This window comes from Dermacentor variabilis, chromosome 3, assembly GCF_050947875.1.
Source record: "Dermacentor variabilis isolate Ectoservices chromosome 3, ASM5094787v1, whole genome shotgun sequence".
In the NCBI taxonomy this organism is placed as follows: domain Eukaryota; kingdom Metazoa; phylum Arthropoda; class Arachnida; order Ixodida; family Ixodidae; genus Dermacentor; species Dermacentor variabilis.
The window spans coordinates 4,019,875-4,038,965 of NC_134570.1; the positions used below are offsets into that span (position 1 = coordinate 4,019,875).

At 47.6% G+C, this 19,091-nt stretch overlaps 1 non-coding gene across 1 annotated transcript; it reads right to left on the reverse strand.

Moving 5' to 3' along the window:
- Positions 1-7,769: 7,769 nt before the first annotated feature.
- On the reverse strand, positions 7,770-7,844 carry TRNAS-GGA (transfer RNA serine (anticodon GGA)). Its single transcript has one exon. It is a non-coding gene; the product is annotated as a tRNA-Ser (tRNA).
- Between the last annotated feature and the right edge of the window lie 11,247 nt (positions 7,845-19,091).

The window sequence follows — 19,091 nt, forward strand, 5'->3', positions numbered from 1 at the left end:
ACGGTCGCCTGCCGGGGGTCCATTCTAGTCGCTACGCTGCTGCGCCCGCGTCCTAGTTGCCCGTTGGATCCCGGGTCTGGCTAGGCCTGATGGCAGACCCAGCTCGCCGATAAAAGTCCAAAAAGTGGGCCTACCGGGTTGAGAGTGGTGTCCTCGTGGTCCAAGTCACTTGCTGAGTCGATTACGTCAAAAGTTTTGGTGGCCCGATGGGTTTGACACTCTGAAAACTTCGAGAATCCACGGAGCCCATGCAACGCGAAAATGCTCGCGCATATCGCAATTTAGGTGCACGTTTAGAACCACAGGTAGTGAAAATGAATCCGGAGTCCTCCATTACGGCGTGCCTCATGATCATATGGCGGTTTCGGCTCGTAAAATCCCAGAATTTGATTTTTCAAATAAGAAAGGTTTCATATAACCACAGCCCTCACGACAAGACTTTGTGGCTCAGGCATAAAACATTGCGCCGAGCGAGTAAAGACGAGTCTACGCAGCTTTTGAAATGAAGTAGGACTAATTCACAAGATTTCGCGTCGACTAAGTGGCATTGTAGTTGAGCACAAATCTTAAATTTCGCTCACAATTCTAGTCTCTTGGTGTTGCACACATGAAACGTTTTCCGACCACAAAATCGAACTTTTCAGTGGCGAGCGGCTTATATCGAACACTAGCTGCACCACGCTCTATCATGGCTGGTAATCGTCAAGCATGCTGTGCACTATCTTCTTGCAAGTAAATCTCGTCACCACTTTCAAATGCAAAAAATATTGTTGTTTAGTTTAGCTAGGACTATTTCTGGTCAACGCACTTTCAGACTACTAGACGCCACTCGGAAGGCATCACATTGTCAGCGTAAAAACAAATATATTGTTATAAAATAAGAACACACAGGAACGCCTGTGAACATATTTATTGTGCCTTTGTCTGTGACCAACGGAGCGGGCGACCGATTACGCGCAGGACAGACAAGTGCAGCATCGCAGCGGCAGACGCCGCTCCTCGTCGAGCGCCCAGCGAGCACGGGTACTCGACGCCGCGCACGTGACTACAGCAGACCGTAGGTTTTCACGCAATAATTACTAGAGGCAACTCTGGCGCTACGAGAGCTGCAATGGGACAGGTATGGCCGCCATGGGAATTATGGGACGTACATGGATTTGCCTAAACTTCGTCCTGCTGGCTCGAAACGGATTCGTGACTTTGTAAGTTCGTCATTTTCAACAATGTATTGCGTAATAAATAAATAAGTAAATAAATAAATATTATTAAAGTCATCCGCGGGTTGTATTCTAACGCAGGACCTCAAGCAGGGAAGCCTTGAAACCATTACGCCACGGACCCGTGCACCGACAAGCGAAACATAACGCCTTTATGGATTTATCGCGGGCAAGCTAGTACCTTGAAACGATTGGCGCGTTTCGATTTGGCCACCTGGACAAGCTGAACCGTTGCAATTGGTAGCAAGTGTGCGTGTTCGCAGCGTTTTCTGTACTTGGAAAAGTATGGATTGCTCTGAAATTTACGACAATGAAGGCATACAAAGCGTAATAAACGAATCCACAAGCACGAAGATCAGACAAATCCATGTACTTTCTATCATTCACATGGTGGCTCAACGATTGCAGCGCCAGAGTTCCCTATTAGCCCCGAGAACGAACTACAGGGGCGCTGCGAGCGCCGCTCGCGTGACGTCAGGGCGCGGACTCGCGCCTGTCGTCTGCTGCAGTTCGGGCGGTGTACGGGGGTTCTTCCTGCAGTGTTTTCGTTTGTTCGCTCTCGTTCCCTCTGCTCGTATACTATGGCGGTCCTCTAAAACATATTTTTACGACGTCTTTCTTCGCGAAAGTTTATTCATGGAGCGTATTTCTTAGACGACAATGCAGTTCTCAAAGGCAACGCTACAGCGCCAGCCGAAGGAGCGCATACCAGCCCACTGCAGGTTTTTTATGCTCGGATCGACAACCGCAAAAACATAGCATATAAGGACCCAGTTATGATACCATACCTGCCGTGGTGCAACAAGTATGTCACAAACACTGGCTATATACGACTTCTACAACAGTTACCTTGATTTTGAATCCGCTAAAACAGGTTTGCTCACGGCGAGTAGTTCATGGTATAATAGTGAATCGTTGCATTTCTTTACAAAAATGCTCGGCATGTAACACGAGGACTTGACTAACATTGCCGTTTAGATCCCACCAGCGCCACTTGCTTCTTTAACTGCTTTTCAAAATTAGGCGGTTCTTCACATGTTTAATTTAAGTAGCGGTAATATTTGAAGTAAATCTAACTGAGGCTTACAGCTGTTACCAGAATACGAGAAGGAATGCACCACTATATATTTCATTTTCCGTGCTACACGTTCCACTCACTTTAGCAATTTACTGGTCTTTGTTGCTTGAGGAATATACATGACGAGTCTGTTTGGCGAACTGACACAGGCTGGTCGGCCCAAATGTTTTAATGAAATATGCCGTTTGGGCCGTATGGCTGCAGCCAGAAAGAAGCCGACGCGTCATTCATCAGTAGTATGGGACATATTGAAGATATAGTTCCCCGGTGGAGGGTCAAAAATCAAATGAAATGTGTAAGGCTTGTGGTGTCTTATTCATGAATGTTTGCGAGGTTCTCTTATCTACTGACGAAGCGAATAGTTCTCGTCTGTATAAGTAAACAATGCTGGATCGAGGCACGGTGAGGCAGATGCTTGAATTTCCATTTTCTAGGCAATCTAAGCTGCGCTGTAGTGCCTCGAGTATACTTTAGGCATTGCAGTTGGCGCTGTAAAATACTGCGTCATGGTTTCAAATCGAAGTTGTAGTGAACTGATATGTTTCGCGAACAATGCGTGCCTCGCCATACCGATAGTCGGTTGCTACCGTGACGTGGGGGGTGCCATATTGTCGGTAAAGCTACTGAGGGCCACCATGAAGCATTTCATCGCTTGCAATTGATTGGCTCTCGATCTTGACCACGAAACCTGTCTTTCAGGTGATTGTTATTATGGAATTTGCGAATTAACTATATATGTAAATGCTCTACATATATGATGCGCCGTCGTGTTCGCAGCAATGAGCAATTCGTTTTACGGGGGCCTGTTTCAGAGAGCAGTGAAAGTAGCAGTAAACTTTTCATACGAAGTGTGCGCCTAACTCTTTCTTTTATGCAATAATAAAGTGGCCATATTTGCCTAGAACAACTCACCAGAGTAATAAGAATCATGATGACAGCTTCGCTACACCGTGTTTTTCTAACGCGGATAACACGTCGACACCAAATACGTAGATTTTTCTTCCATGTGAAATGCAAGGTCTCTCATAGTTAATTAATGATGAAATGTTGAGCGTTTAGCAAAGCATCACACACAGCTTCACGTGTTGAATTTGCAGACATTCTTTTTACGCAAAAATTATGGATATACACGACGCATATAAGCATTTCAAAACCAGTCGACCCCTTCAACGCTACATAACTTGCGATATCATCGCTGCAAACTTCCTCGACTCACGCGCTTTTGAAGAAAGAACTGTGGTTCAGGCATGGAAGCAGAAAGAAGCCGACATATGCTTGAATAATTACGGTTCGAGCCACGCCAGGCATACAAGAAGGGATCGAGCGGCAGCCGAGCGAGCCGGAGCGAGCTTCGTCCTGGCCGTGACGTCAGTCGCCAGAGGGCGCCACTCCAAATTCCCATTGCTAATAGTGCATTGAAGGAAACTCTATGTAGCAGATAACGCCAGGAGCAATCGACACTCAGCACGGTGACGACGGCGACTGGGCTCGATACACCGTTCTACAAATCTGGGGTTAATACGGCTAATACCGCGCGAACGTAAATCGCACACTACTAGTCAATCATCACATAGGCACCTCTTTCGCCACGACCTCTCTACGAAGTTCACACAATCGCCGCATCGAGACGATATCGCCCTTGCCGCTGAACACGTGTCGCGGGGGGCCCATTCCGATGTCGCCTATTCAGATGCATGCGAAAGGGAAAACAGCATTTATGAATGACAGAACCAATCTGAATGAAAAATTATTGCCGGAGATAAACTACAGCGACTCTAAGAAGTAGAATTCTGATTTATTGCCTGCAGGTTTTGACAAAAATTCCCGGAAACTGGTAAGTCAGGAAAATTTAAGGAGGAAGTTTACAAATTGGTAGCTCTGCACCAAAAACAGATACCGCAGTTCTGTAATGTGCGTCTGTTACAGCATCTAAAGCGGACAGATCTGATATAAATCTACAGCTTACTTGAAAATGTTAGTGTTTACAAAGGTTTAGCAAATGGTACATTTCATAGCGATGTTTTTATGCATCAAGTTTGTCCGCTTTAGATGGACTATTAAATGTGATATGCCTTTTAATTCCTCCAGTTAGAGTTATGAACTGACTACATTGGTTCCTTTTGCAATTTTCAACATATTTGTTAAAAATTGAACTGTCTTATTTCCAACGCAATGAACCTCATCAAATCGGTGCAGCGCGGGTGCTGAGAAAAAAATCGCAGTTTCTCCCGAAAGGCGCAGCACCGATTACGATAGCAAATTAGTAGACAGTTATACTAAGTAAGGATAGTAGATTTATCGGCCGTATAAGCTTGTAAACATTCGCTTACTTACTAAATTAACAGGCACGATGTCGCACGCGCACAGGTAAACACGAGCACATCTAGCTCGATGACCGCAGGAACTCGCTGTCAAAACGCTGGAGTACGGAATCGCCGCAGCAGCAGCGAGCGAATTGACCTTCACGAGCTATCGCTTCAAAGCGAAACAAACGTCGAAAGCACAGCCCATACGAAGCCAACGGCACTGCGCGCACTCTGCAAACATCGCAGATTGCTTTCAACATGAGGCCGCGCGGGCGCGCAGAACTTTGGCCACGTCGCACATCGGTTTCGAGATACGGCGAGCGCACTGCCGCGCCGTAATGGCTCATTCACACCTGCGACTTGAGGTCGCGCGGCCAAAAAGCGACCGAAGGCGACTGATGTACACCGGCAAGCCCAGCTTAATGCGACTCGCAAGTCGCAATCCCGGAGATTATCGTTCTGAGCGAGAACTCTCTGAATCTACGCGGAATTTGTCGCGACGCGGGAGCAGGCCGGATGTAGACACATGAAAGATCACTTCCGGTGCGCCGCTGATTTGTTTATCAGTCTTGCGACCACGGTCGCGCGACCGAAAAATCGAGCAGCGAGCGACTAAACCAAAATGGTTGCTTTTCAAGAAAAGCGACCATTTGCGATCATTTGCGGCTGGTCACTTTGCGACCAACTTGGTCGCGCGACCACTGTCAGTCGCCGGTGTGAATGAGCTCTAAGCAGCAGCCGCCGCAGAACACCCCCCCTCCCCCCCATGCCTCGCGCGCGACAGAAGAGGGCGCGCTAGCGCCTCGCCTTCCTCGCTCGAACACGCGAGATTGAGCCGCGTTCGCTGGCTAACCCTCGCAAGCTTTCACTCGCACATACAGCATACGGCGCGCGGCGAAGATGCCCTTGTGCTTTATACGGAGCCTCACGGCGACGTGGACGGCAGAAATGCGGCGGTAATGTCCACATAATTTCTATTGCAATAAAACGATTTCTCATTTCCAAAATATAGCTGGGAGAATCCGAGCTTCCTCCAAAAGTTCTCGAGAACGGAGCAAGATCAACACGAAACGGCACGGTCTGAACACACATGCTTATTCGGACCAGCGGCAAGGCTTGGCAAGTCAAAACGTCGATCCTGTATGGTCACACGAATCGCACGGTTGCATATTAATGACTGTAATTTAGCCGACTACGGTGAGGATGTGAGCTTATTGAAACACCTTGGAGGTTGAGTGCATAGAGGCACGAGGACAAAAGAAGGCACATTGGACGAACAGGTGCTAGTAACAAGAATTATATGTACTTCCTTCGCCAAGCCTATTAAACCTGCCTTCATATAATAACTTCGAATAAAGACACATCACAGAGACCTCGCCTCCCATTAGAAAGGAATCATTAAAGCAGTTTAAGACTGTTCCCATGTCACGTACGAGCATGGCAAGCCGATGCCTGGCCATAAATACTAACAGCTAGTAGGAGACATTTTGAGTGGCTTGTTGGAGGCATTGAGCGTTCCCTTCACACAAACCCCATTGCGAAGTTAAATTCTACGGATGTTAGCATTAACGCTTATAACAAGTATCACATATAAAGAAGTTATTTTCGTCTGACCCGCCACGGTAACCTAGTGGCTGCGGCTATGGCTGAGCACGAGGCCCCATTCTGGTGGTAGCAGAATGCAAGAACTTTCGTGCACCGAGAATTCACGTTAAAGGAACAGCCCCGTGGTGTAGCTCGGCGTGGGCGAAGGAGCCAACTCTGTTCACGGGCAGAAAATGCCAAGAGCCTTTAGCAGGCCCTTACCCCTCCACACCTTGATGCGGGTCACAGCCCAAGACGCTGCTAAGACGTACTTAGTACGGAGCCTCACCACCACTGCGTTCCACCACTGTGCCGTTACTTCACAGACTGTCCGTGAGTGCCTAGCAATGCGGTTGTAAACGCAATGCAAAATGTGGGGCCCTCTTCCGCTGCTAGCGAACTGGCCGCGGCTCTCGCGTTCCGACACACCCACGTCGTTCCTTGCGTATGCGGACCCCATCCCTCATTGTTTCACCCCTACAGTCACAAGTGGGCGGCCACCATTTGGTTCTCTGCGATAAGGAAACAAAGCGAAGAGCCCGATCGAGGGAGCACGTCCCTTCTGAGAAAGCACAACTGCCCTTAGTCACTGCTCAACGTAGTAAATGACACATACGACACTGAATCAGTTCAGATTGATAAAGGATTCCTATACCTTAGTTGACTGCACGGTAATAGGTTGATTATTTGAAGACGGGGCAAAGTTTCACTTTTGAAATTGGCGCCGAGTCAACAGGGCCGGTACGTCAGGGTGAGTTATCTATTGCCAATTATTTTTTTCGCATTTCGGTCAACGTGGTTCACTATGGGTTCTTGAAATTCCCAAATTCAGTATTTGGCTCCTTCAGAATACAACGTGGTGAATTTTTCTGACAAAAAATTTAACTGCGCCCGAGCCGACGGCGTCCATGATGTGACGGCTAGCTAATGCGGGAAGGCGCCGTCACCACCCGTATTTTAATCTGCGGTCGCCTTCTCGCGGCCTTTCTTTGGTATCGCGGTAGGGTAACTCACCAACGCAATACCTTTTTGCTCTTTAGCGTCCCTTGCCCTATGGGTAGTCAAACTTAATCCGGAGCACCCCAGCATACGGCGTGCCTCGTGAACACCCTGGAATTTGTAGATACTGCAATCCAAGTGACCGATCCAGCTTCCGCACAGCGAACATTCGATAAGCAAGACAGCCTCAACCACGGAGCGAGAGGCACGCGTCCGCCCGGCAACGTCACAGTTGAACGCAGCGCAGTGACTGTATCACAAAGCGACACGACTGACCATTTCGATAAAACAGTGTCGTGACCATCAGCTTGACCATAAAAGAGGGAATGCTTAAGAAGGCACAGGACGAGGCAATTAAGATGTACGCAGTGAAAGATAAGGAGGGCATCAGCAATCTCGATGATATAGTAAAAGCAGCAGAAGAGTTATGTACCGACCTGACGTAGCAGTCCTGCGGAAACCCGCAAGGTGGAGGGCAGTAATTAATAAAGGAAAAATCAGACATCCACCCGTTTCGTGGCAATTGCTACAGAGGAAACCCATACGGGTTCCTCGAAAGAAAAGCCTCAGAGTTGAAGAAAAATTCGTCCTGGTCCGGGACTCGAACCCGGGACCACCGCCTTTCCGGGGCAGCCGCTCTACCACCTGAGCTAACCAGGCGGCTTGCAGATGGCAGGGCGAAGTAGAATTTGTCGACAACACACGAAGCAAAGGCAAGTGTTTGACGTAGTAGTTCTGTGGAAACCCGCAAGGTGGAGAGAAGTAATCAATAAAGGAAAAATCAGACATCCAACCGTTTCGTGGCAATTGCTATAGAGGAAACCCATACGGGTTCCTCGAAAGAAAAGCCTCAGAGTTGAAGAAAAATTCGTCCTGGTCCGGGACTCAAACCCGGGTTCACCACCTTTCCGGGGCAGCCGCTCTACCATCTGAGCTAACCACGCGGCTAGCATATGGCAGGGCGAAGTCGAATTTATCGACAACACACGAAGCAAAGGCAAGTGTTTGACGTAGTAGTAGCTAGACATTCTTCTAGCAGAGAGCTGGAAGAATGTCAACATTCTTCCAGCTCTCTGGTATACTTGAAGTCGGGAGGTATTGCGTATGAAGGGCTGCAAGCTTTTCAATCATATCTCCTCCATGTTTGATTAAATCGACTGTTATTTCATCTTCTCCTGCCGCATTTCCCCGGGACGTGTCTTGCAAGGCCCTTCTGTTATAATTTCATAACTTGATAATATGAAGTATAACTTAATATATCATCGCCACTTATATAAAAAGCCTTTGCATCCCGTTCATCACTACTCACAATGAAGGTAGCGTGGCTGCTCTGGGTAAACCTAATCGAATAGTTATGCGCCTATTAGCTTGTTTTCATTATTGTTTAAAATGTCCCTCAGGATAATTTCCAATAGAATCAGGGAAATACTTCAACCAACCAAGCGAACAGGCTGGCTTCAGAAAGGGATATTCTACAATGGATCACATCCATGTCATCAATCAGGTAATTGAGAAATCTAAGGAGTACAATCAACCTATCTATATGGCTTTCTTAGATTATCAAAAACATTTCATTTAGGAGATATACCACCAGTCATAGAGGCATTACGTAATCAAGGAGTACAGGAAGCATACGTGGATATCTTGGAAAATATCTACAAAGATTCCACAGCTACACTGGTTCTCCCCTGAAAAAGTAGAAAATTGCCTAACAAGAAACGGGTCAGGCAAGGAGGCACAACTTCCGATGCTACTCACTGCATGCTTAAAAAATAATTAATTATGGGATTTTCCGTGCCAAAGCCACTTTCTGATTGTGAGGCACGCCGTAGTGGAGCACTCCGGAAATTTGCACCACCTGGGGTTCTTTAACGCGCACCTAAATCTAGGTACACGGGTGTTTTCGCATTTCGCCCCCATCGAAATGCTGCCGCCGTGGCCGGGATTCGATCCCGCGACCTCGTGCTTAGCAGCCGAACGCCATAGCCACTGAGCAACCACGGCAGGTACTGCACGCTGTGAGGATTGGAAGGTCAATCCCACCGCTCGTAACCAGTTGTCAAGATTGGAGTCGGGCATGAATCAGATGGTAGCTGGCCCATGCCGTCGTCCAACTTATCCACGCTGAGGACGTTGTTGAAGGGAAGGACTGCTTCTCACCGAGAACGAGGAATATGGGTTTATTTACAGTATCTACATAAGGACGTTGCAGTTCATCAGTCTAGCATGACTGCGAGAGAAAGTACACTGAGCAGCCGCACAACAGCGGTTTATAAACACTCGGTTCTCCCTCGATCCCTAGGTGAGGAAAAGGTTCGACCAGTTATCGTAGACGAGCCGCCTCTTTGCGGAAGGGCTTACACACACACACACACACTTCCGCACAGGTTCACGGTACCCAACCGAGGTCAGACGGTCTTCGCAGAACTCGGGGCTTACGTCAGGAACCGTGCGTGGGACGGAGCCTCCAACTACGTTCCCTCGGGAACTCCCTTGCTCACAGCAGACCGGGTCGGCGGTGGCGTGTTCCGTCACAAAGCCTGGTTCGTCGAACTCATCTCGGCTCCTGCGACGGAGAGTCGAGGACGCGGCGTATTGTTCCCTGCACTCAGTAGCTTAGTGACGCCGTGTGGCTAGAGGGTTGCGGTGGCTTTCCAGGAAAAGTCGACGCCGCTCTCGCACCTGGCTGGCAAAACTTGCACCTCAGCTGGCCGTTCTTAACAACGCTTAGAAGTATCCAAGCTATTAGACTCGGAAGCTTAGGAGTGAGGATAAATGGTGAATATACTAGCAAGCTTCGATTTGTAGATGACTTGTCCTGTATAAGGAAGTATAATATGCATAGAATTGAACATGCTCTCAGGAACGGCGGAAGCCTAAAAACAGTGAAGAAGAACCTAGGAATTGGCAAGAATCAGATGTATGCGTTAAGAGACAGAGCCGGCAATATCATTACTAATATGGATGAGATAGTTCAAGTGGCTGAGAAGTTCTATAGAGATTTATGCAGTACCAGTGGCACCCACGTTGATAGTGGAACAGAAAATAGTCTAGAGGAATTCGAAATCCCAAAGGTAACGCCGGAAGAAGTAAACAAAGCCTTGGGAGATATGCAAAGGGGGAAGGCAGCTGGGGAGGATCAGGTAACAGCAGATTTGTTGAAGGATGGTGGGCAGATTGTTCTAGAGAAACTGGCCACCCTGTATACACAATGCCTCATGACCTCGAGCGTGCCGGAATCTTGGAAGAACGCTAACATAATCCTAATCCATAAGAAAGGGGACGCCAAAGACTTGAAAAATTATAGATCGATCAGCTTACTGTCCGTTGCCTACAAAATATTTACTAAGGTAATCGCAAATAGAATCAGGAACACCTTAGACTTCTGTCAAGCAAAAGACCAGGCAGGATTCCGTAAAGGCTACTCAAGAATAGATCATATTCACACTATCAATCAGGTGATAGAGAAATGTGCGGAATATAACCAACCCTTATATATAGCTTCCATTGATTACGAGAAAGCGTTTGATTCTGTCGAAACCTCAGCAGTCATGGAGGCATTACGGAATCGGGGTGTAGACGAGCCGTATGTAAAAATACTGAAAGATATCTATAGCGGCTCCACAGCCACCGTAGTCCGCCATAAGAAAGCAACAAAATACCAATAAAGAAAGGCGTCAGGCAGGGAGATACGATCTCTCCAATGCAATTCACAGCGTCTTTACAGGAGGTATTCAGAGACCTGGATTGGGAAGAATTGGGGATAAGAGTTAATGGAGAATACCTTAGTAACTTGCGATTCGCTGGTGATATTGCCTTGCTTAGTAACTCAGGGGACCAATTGCAATGCATGCTCACTGACCTGGAGAGGCAAAGCAGAAGAGTGGGTCTAAAAATTACAGAAAACTAAAGTAATGTTTAACAGTCTCGGAAGAGAACAGCAATTTACAATAGACAGCGAGGCACTGGAAGTGGTAAGGGAATACATCTACTTAGGGCAGGTAGTGACGGCGGATCCGGATCATGAGACGAAAATAATCAGAAGAATAAGAATGGGCTGGGGTGCGTTTGGCAGGCATTCTCAGATCATGAACAGCAGGTTGCCATTATCCCTCAAGAGAAAAGTGTATAATAGCTGTGTCTTACCAGTACTCACCTACGGGGCAGAAACCTGGAGGCTTACGAAGAGGGTTCTACTCAAATTGAGGACGACGCAACGAGCTATGGAAAGAAGAATGATAGGTGTAACGTTAAGGGATAAGAAAAGAGCAGATTGGGTGAGGGAACAACGCGAGTTAATGACATCTTAGTTGAAATCAAGAAAAAGAAATGGGGGGAGGGGGCATGGGCAGGACATGTAATGAGGAGGGAAGATAACCGATGGTCATTAAGGGTTACGGACTGGATCCCAAGGGAAGGGAAGCGTAGCAGGGGGCGGCAGAAAGTTAGGTGGGCGGATGAGATTAAGAAGTTGGCAGGGACGGCATGGCCACAATTAGTGCATGACCGGGGTTGTTGGAGAAGTATGGGAGAGGCCTTTGCCCTGCAGTGGGCGTAACCAGGCTGATGATGATGATTATGATGATGATGATGATGATGTCCTGTCCACCAACATGTGTAGACGAATTGCAACAAATGATTGAGGACCCTGAACGACAGAGTGCTAGAATGGGGTTGAAAGTTAATAGCAGAAGACAAATGTAATGTTCTATAGCCTGGCAATGAAACAAGAATTCGTGACCGCCAGTCAGCGTGTAGAATTCTTTACAGGAGTACGTTTACTTGAGTCAAGTACACATAAGGGACCTGGACCATGCGAAAGAAATTTACAGAAGAATAAAAATGGGGTGAAGTGCATGCGGCAGGCATTACCGAATCCTGACTATAGGAGCTCACCACTGTCGTACTGTCGTTGAAAAAGAAAGTGTACAATCATTCCATTCTGCCGGTGCTAACATATGGGGCAGAAACTTGGATGTTAATAAACAAGCTCTAGAACTAGTTAAGGACCACGCAAAGAGCGATGCAACTAGAAATGTTAGGAGTAACGTTACGAGACAGGAAGTGTGAATCAGAGAGCAAACGGGGATTCTAGTTGAGATTAAGAGAAAAAAAAATGGAACTGGGCAGGCCATGTTATGGATAACTGGTGGACCGTTAAAGTTGCAGAATGGGTTCCAATGGAAGGGAAGCGCAGTCTAGGACCGCCGAGAATTAGGTGGGGTGATGAAATTAGGAAAATTGCAGGCGCAGGTTGGAACCAGCTAGAGCAAGACAGGAGTTATTGGAGATCGTTGGGAGGGGCCTTCGTCCTTCAGTGGACATAGAAATAGGGTCATGATGATTTAAAGAGTTTGGGCCTGTTGGTGCATGCCTGGCGTATCAAGTCAACGCGCGCGCGCGCACACACACACGCGCGCGCGCGCACACACACACACACGCACACACACACACACACACACACACACACACACACACACACACACACACACACACACACACACACCTCAAAAGAAACAGACGGGGGACAAGCGTCCTCTGCTGTTTATTCTACAACATTGTCACCAAAACGTGCTATGCGCATGTATCGCGTGCATTGATTAAAAAAAAAGGGGGGGGGGAGGAATCGCATCAATTTCGCTCGCAAGGAAAGAAAAGGATGTCTGATTCTTTTTTACTCTTCCTCAAGGCGTGTGTCACCCGTGCGTATCCAGAACATTTGCTTCCGTGTATTTTTATTAACGCAGCGGCACATGCACATACCAGGCATTTCGTCATGAAGTTATGGAATAAACCGTTCGGAGTAACGCTTGTCCCCTGTCAGTTTCTATTCTTTTGTTGCACGTGTGTGTTTGCACTGATGCTTACTATGTCAAGAGTCAGCCAGTGCTGAGCGCTACCGAGAACACCGTCTCTTTTATTTATCGCCGACGAGAGACTGGTCCGTTTGCAGCACGACGCGCGCTCGGTGCGTTCGCAAATGCGTCTCCGTCGCGGCGCGGGTCCTCTCCACTTCATTCACGGCTGCCTCGAGCAAGAGTCCCACGGTCAAGCCATCCAGCCGTCCCTATGTAGCAACACCGTAGTCCACCCGTGGCGCGAACTGCAAGCTCGGTCTCCCGCCAAGGTTGGCGGCCGCGTTCCGGCCAACACTGCCGCCGCCGTGCGGGGATTCCGGGAACAAAGCAGGCTCGCGCAATTCATCCCGGTTGATACGAGATGGCAACACCGACGTCGGCGCCGCGCGCATATTGTCACGGGCGTCGCTCCGCCCGGCACCGGGGAATATATTGGCCTCGAGCTCCACCACTGGAAAAGCTGGCGCCACCGTCGGCGTGACGTGCTAGGAGGGATCACGTGGACATAGCGGCCGCGTCGGCTGCTTCGGGAGCGCCGAAGCGAGCTGAAAAAGAGTTTGAATTGCCTCGTACGCTGCGGTCCTCATTTACTGGCGAAATTTTCCCGCTTCAAGTGTCTCCTTTACAACGCTTGAAAGCACTACAATAGGTAGTGGCTGCCTTTGAAGGCGCGCAACATGGTAGGCTACTGCTCGGTGCCGCAGGGCCGGACGCACGTAACGGAGGCCGGTGTCAGCCTTATTCACACGTAGCCGCAGGACAAGAAGCTGCGTCAAGCTTGGCTCGCGAAACATAAAACCGGAAACAGTCATCGGCTACAACTCGGATATGCAGCAAGCACAGACGCGAGGAAAATTTCTGCTGCGGCGCCCGGTCTGCGATGTTCTGAAAACGCGCACTGAGAGGCTCGCCCGAGTCTGCTGCACGACTAATGTTATGACGGTTTGGTCTATCAACTTGTCGATTCATTTCATTTCATTTTATTTCCTTAAAGGCCCCATTGAAGGGGTATTACATAAGGGGTGGGTACATACATACATAAAAAATTGAAGGCCATATTTTATTACAGGGTAAGATAATTTGTTACGGTGTTTAAAAATGTGCTAGGACCGGTTATGACTGTGATGTCGTTGGAAAGGCCGTTCCAGTCAGTTGCTGCACGAAAAAAGAAAGAAGACGAAAAAGTGACAGTGCGTGTACGTGGGCGCGCGACTTGTTGCGGGTGACCGGTGCGGCTGGATATGCGTGCCGGGGGGAGAATGTATGGTGCTTTGCCAAGTGAGCTGTAAAAGAACTTGTGAAAAAGACAAAGACTAGCAATGCGGCGGCGAGATGCAAGCAATGATAAGCCAGATTCTGTTTTTAGTGCGGATATACTGATGTTGTAGGAGTACTTAGAATGAATAAATCTTGCAGCTCGATTTTGAAGCGATTCCAGTTGATTGATGAGATATACTTGATGAGGGTTCCAAATGGGGGATGCATATTCTAATTTCGCCCTGACGAGAGACTGATAGGCTAGTAATTTTACATGTTGGGGGGCGTGGCGCAAGTGGCGTTTTAAAAACCCGAGTGTTTTGTTAGCAGATGAAATGTTGTTAGCAGATGAAATGTGTGAAAAAGATGCTATAGATACTGGCAAGTTCAGTGGAGTGGAAAGGCAGCGGTAAAAAGCACATTAAAAAAAAGCAGGGCATATGGCCATGTTTGTGTTATGAATTAATGCGCTGGATTACAAAAAAGGAGCAGCGGGAAATTGCACGCTGAGAACACCAATAAACATACAGTGCGACGCAACTCGAAAAATAATATTGAAAAGTCAAAGAATTTAGAAGAAAAAAAAAAGATTGAATCGTCGCGACGGCACATCATAGTCCCTGTAGGCGTCGAAGTCTCTACAATGAAGTTATTTTTGAACAGCTCTGATAGCTCCCACGTAACAATGGTTGCTTGTATACTGTCAAATGCTCATATTCTGCGGCATAAAGCTCATGGAACGGTGCGAGAACGCGCGCGCGGAGAAAGCGAAACAATGCGCGGACAAGCATGCAGACGCGCAGTCTGTCGCTGCGAATCTCCGCGATCGCTGCATTGAGGCTTCTTGCTATTACGCTTCATTTAGTTAAACAAACACTATTAGGACATATTTCACATAGTTTACTCTCAGCGTTTACCTACCTTTCACGCAAGAAGCCGGTTCGGGAGACTCCATCGCGGCGACCGCGCGCAGTGGCGTTCACTGTACGTATTCGGTAAAGAGAGCGTCTGTAAACGATTGTGTGCTTTCAGTTTGCCCAAGATTATTATTTAGACAGTAAACAACTTCTCTCGTTTCGAAAGTACTCACAGAAATGTCCGGGAGAGCTCGCGCGTGGTGTTTTCAGTGAGCGCTGACAGCAAAACCTATGAGGAGCGCGCCGCGTGATCCCTCATACTACGCCAGCGAGGCGCTTCCGATAGATGGCGACTCCGTAACTCCTCGCCGCCAATAGTTTAAAGAAAAAAAATGGCTTAACGTCCAGAAATTGCGCAGTGGGTTATGTTGGATGCCATGATAGAGGGCTCCGAGCTAATCTTGACAACGTGGGGTTCCTGAGTGCACCCAAAGGGCGGTGCGTGTTACCGTAATGTCCCCATTGGAATGAGGGTGGGCCCGTCTAACCCACGACTTCGTGCTTAGCAGCGCGACGACACGTGTATTGTACAGCCACTGAGTTACGGCGTCGGAAAAATGCTTTTGCAACAATATTGGACAGGTGTATCAGCGTCTTGCTAGTATTCTTTTTTTTCCTTTTTTGGGTTCTTGACCTATATAGTATGAGCATCATCAGAGTGTTTTAGCATCCGTCTCACCTTTACCGGTACTACTGCACATGCGGAGAGTTTATACCAGGATAAGTTTACTTGGGGCAGTCCCGCCGTATACCGTGTTTTGTGTAGCACATGGCAGCAACCAGGCCTCCCGCTTAGATCCTAATTTGCCCGTGTTACTTGCTTTCCGTGACGACAGCGAGCAATAAATGATAAAATCAGTCATCGCTGAAGACAAAGTGTACACGCTATTTTGCGGCTATTCGGTTGTCTGTTTTGACAGGCCTCGAGGGGCGGGAAACTGTCCACTTAAGCGACAACGCAGCACGACTGTTGACCAACAAGGCTATGCTGTGTGGCGTATAGTTTGTGCAGCGCAAATGGGCTGGACATGAAGACGTAGGCAGGCGTCGTTTTGTGTTCCTTCATGTCCTGTTTATTTGTGTAGCACAAACTTAGTGCCCGACAGAAATGTACCACCTAGCACGCGAGCAAATTATTTCGCAGCAAAATCAAACGGCTATCTCAGTTGAGAACCATCAGGTAGCATGAAGTTTGTTTTTAACACAAATCAAGATAATAGGTAATGTTTTTTTTTTTTTTTATGGACACTGCAAGCGAACTTTCACCGTTGTCGCCGTGAGGATCCGTATAATGTCCATGTGCAATAAGAATGAGCGGCCTGCGCACTGTGCGTAGTAATGCTACGGGTGCGAGGAAAAGTGTGCGAGCCAAGAAGGATGGTGGCTTCGTGCGCGCCGTCTTCCTGCGTGCCTGGGAGCCACGTGATCAAGGGCGCTCCTCCCATGCCGCACAGCGCATACGCGGCCCGCGCAGCGCATCCTGATCTGCGGCGGCTGCGGGGACCAAGGCGAGCCGAGATGGCTTCATAAGCGCTGTCTCCCAGTGCGCCTGGTGTTGGGCGTAGCCTAATCCCAGTTCAGGAGACGCGGTGAAGCGGACGGCAGCACAAAGTGTTCACCCGCCGGCGTTCTTCACCACGCCATCATTTTGACAGCGAATGCTCGTGGTCATCGACTTAGATCTGGTCATGTCTGTCTGCGTGACACCATGCTCTTTAATTCAATTATTAAGCGAATCTACACTGCAAGTCATACGGCAGGTAAAAACGCTACTTGGTGTAATGTATACCGTGTAAAGGCCGCATTTTTTTCACAATGTTTGATGAGGTGAGGCCCTTACACGGTACCGAACCTTTGGTAAATTCATTATGCAAAATAGAAGTGAGGCGTGCAGACAGGACACAAGAGTAGAGAAGTAGACAACACGAACGCCAACTATCAACTGAAGGGAGCACTGAGGCGAAAAAAGAAAGAAGGCACAAAACTCATCTGCGCATGCTCAGGAATGGTAACACCATGTGTCAATCGGGTACACGTGCCGGTCTACGTGAGAGATAACTGTTAAGGCACTTAATCTCTTCCTTATGTAAAGTAATCAAAGGCTGACTCACACACGCACTTCCACCATTGTAGATATGCCATGCTTCTACCATAAGACGCTTATCTTCATTCTTGTGCCTGTACAATATCGCGCATTCTTCTAACTCTGGCGTGCAGTTACAATCTCGGCAATGTAGCGAAAGATTAGAAGGCGATCCACCGGTTAACGACCTTTTATGTTCCATTAGCCTCAGATTGATACACCGTCCCGTTTGCCCTACGTAGAACTGGTCACAGCTAAGGGGAATTTTATAAACCACACCCATACGACAGTGAGTAAAACTGTTGTTCTTATTGTGCTTCACTGGACAAATATCTGTTCGTTTTTTGCCTTTTACCCGCTCCCTTTTATTCTGTACGGCAGCGCATATCTTACCTAGCTCATTGGGAGCAGTGAAAGCAACATTAACATCATATCTACTAGCAACTTTTTTAAGCCTGTGCGACACTGAATGAATATACGGAATAGCCACTACTCTTTTTTTGCTATTACTGCTTTCTGTAATCACGTCCGTCCCTCTCGAAACCTACTTCTTTAGGCGCTCAGCCAAAGTGGCCACCGCTACACTAGTATAACCTGCTTCTAATAGGCGCCGGACCTGCGCATTAAAACTGGCGCTCATTTTGTGCATGCAAGATCTTGTGAGGGAAGACTTAAGGCACGACATGGCAATTCCGTTTTTTACTAATTTAGAATGCTTGGATTGAAAGTTTAGCAACGGCTTCGAAGATCTTGGGGAGTACTGCCAACAAACATGATTTTGTTCGAAGATCAAGGAAATGTCAAGAAACTGAATTACGCGTCGCTGAGGAAATTCCTTGGTAAACTTTAATCCTCCTCCACAAAGTTTAAATTGCTCACTCACTAAGGTAGCAGCGGAATCGAATTCTTCCCTATTGCAGAAAATCAGGTAATCATCAACGTAACGAAATATCTTGATAACGCTATCACCTAAGGCTTTCTCTAAGCAGTTGTCAACCTTACTCAGGTAAATGTTGCTAAGAATAGGGGCAACCTTTGAGCCAATACAAATGCCTGATTTCTGCAGAAAAACGCCATCTCTCTACCCAATCAGCGTTGACTTAAAGTACATAGAAAGAATTTCTAGAAAAGCTCCCGTGGAAACACCGCATCTGTCAATAAAAGCCGACTCTTGCACTTGTTCTTTAATGCACTCATTTACGGAATTAAGCAACCCGTCATGCGGCAAGGAATAATACAGGTCTTCGATATCCATACTAAAAGCTGTACAGTCACCAGGATTTTCCTCTCTCAAATACTGAACTAGTGCCTGAGAATTACGTGGGCAAAAGGGGTCTGAAAAAACTAGTGAAGCTAGGCAGTTCTGTAGGTAACTAGCGACACAGACCTGCCACGTCCCTTTCTCTGACACGATAGCACGAAAAGGAATTTCTTGTTTATGGGTCTTGGCCGAGAAAAACAGTTCTAAGATGAGGCTCCGCTGCTACCTTAGTGAGTGAGCAATTTAAACTTTGTAGAGGCCCTTATATTGCTGTACATAAGCAAAACAAAAGTGTAACTGCATAAGGAGGATTAATAATAAATGCAGACGGCTACTGTCACACGTGAAACAACTCAAGTGAAACACGGAAATTCTTAAGCCATACAATTTTATTTTGGGTAAGCAGAGTAGATCGCCATAGCCACTGATCCACCGCGATGTGCGGAATGCAACATGGGCGCGCCGCTGCACAATTAATCACTTTACACGGGTATTCTTTCAACATGCTATCGTCATTAATTTGGCGGAAAT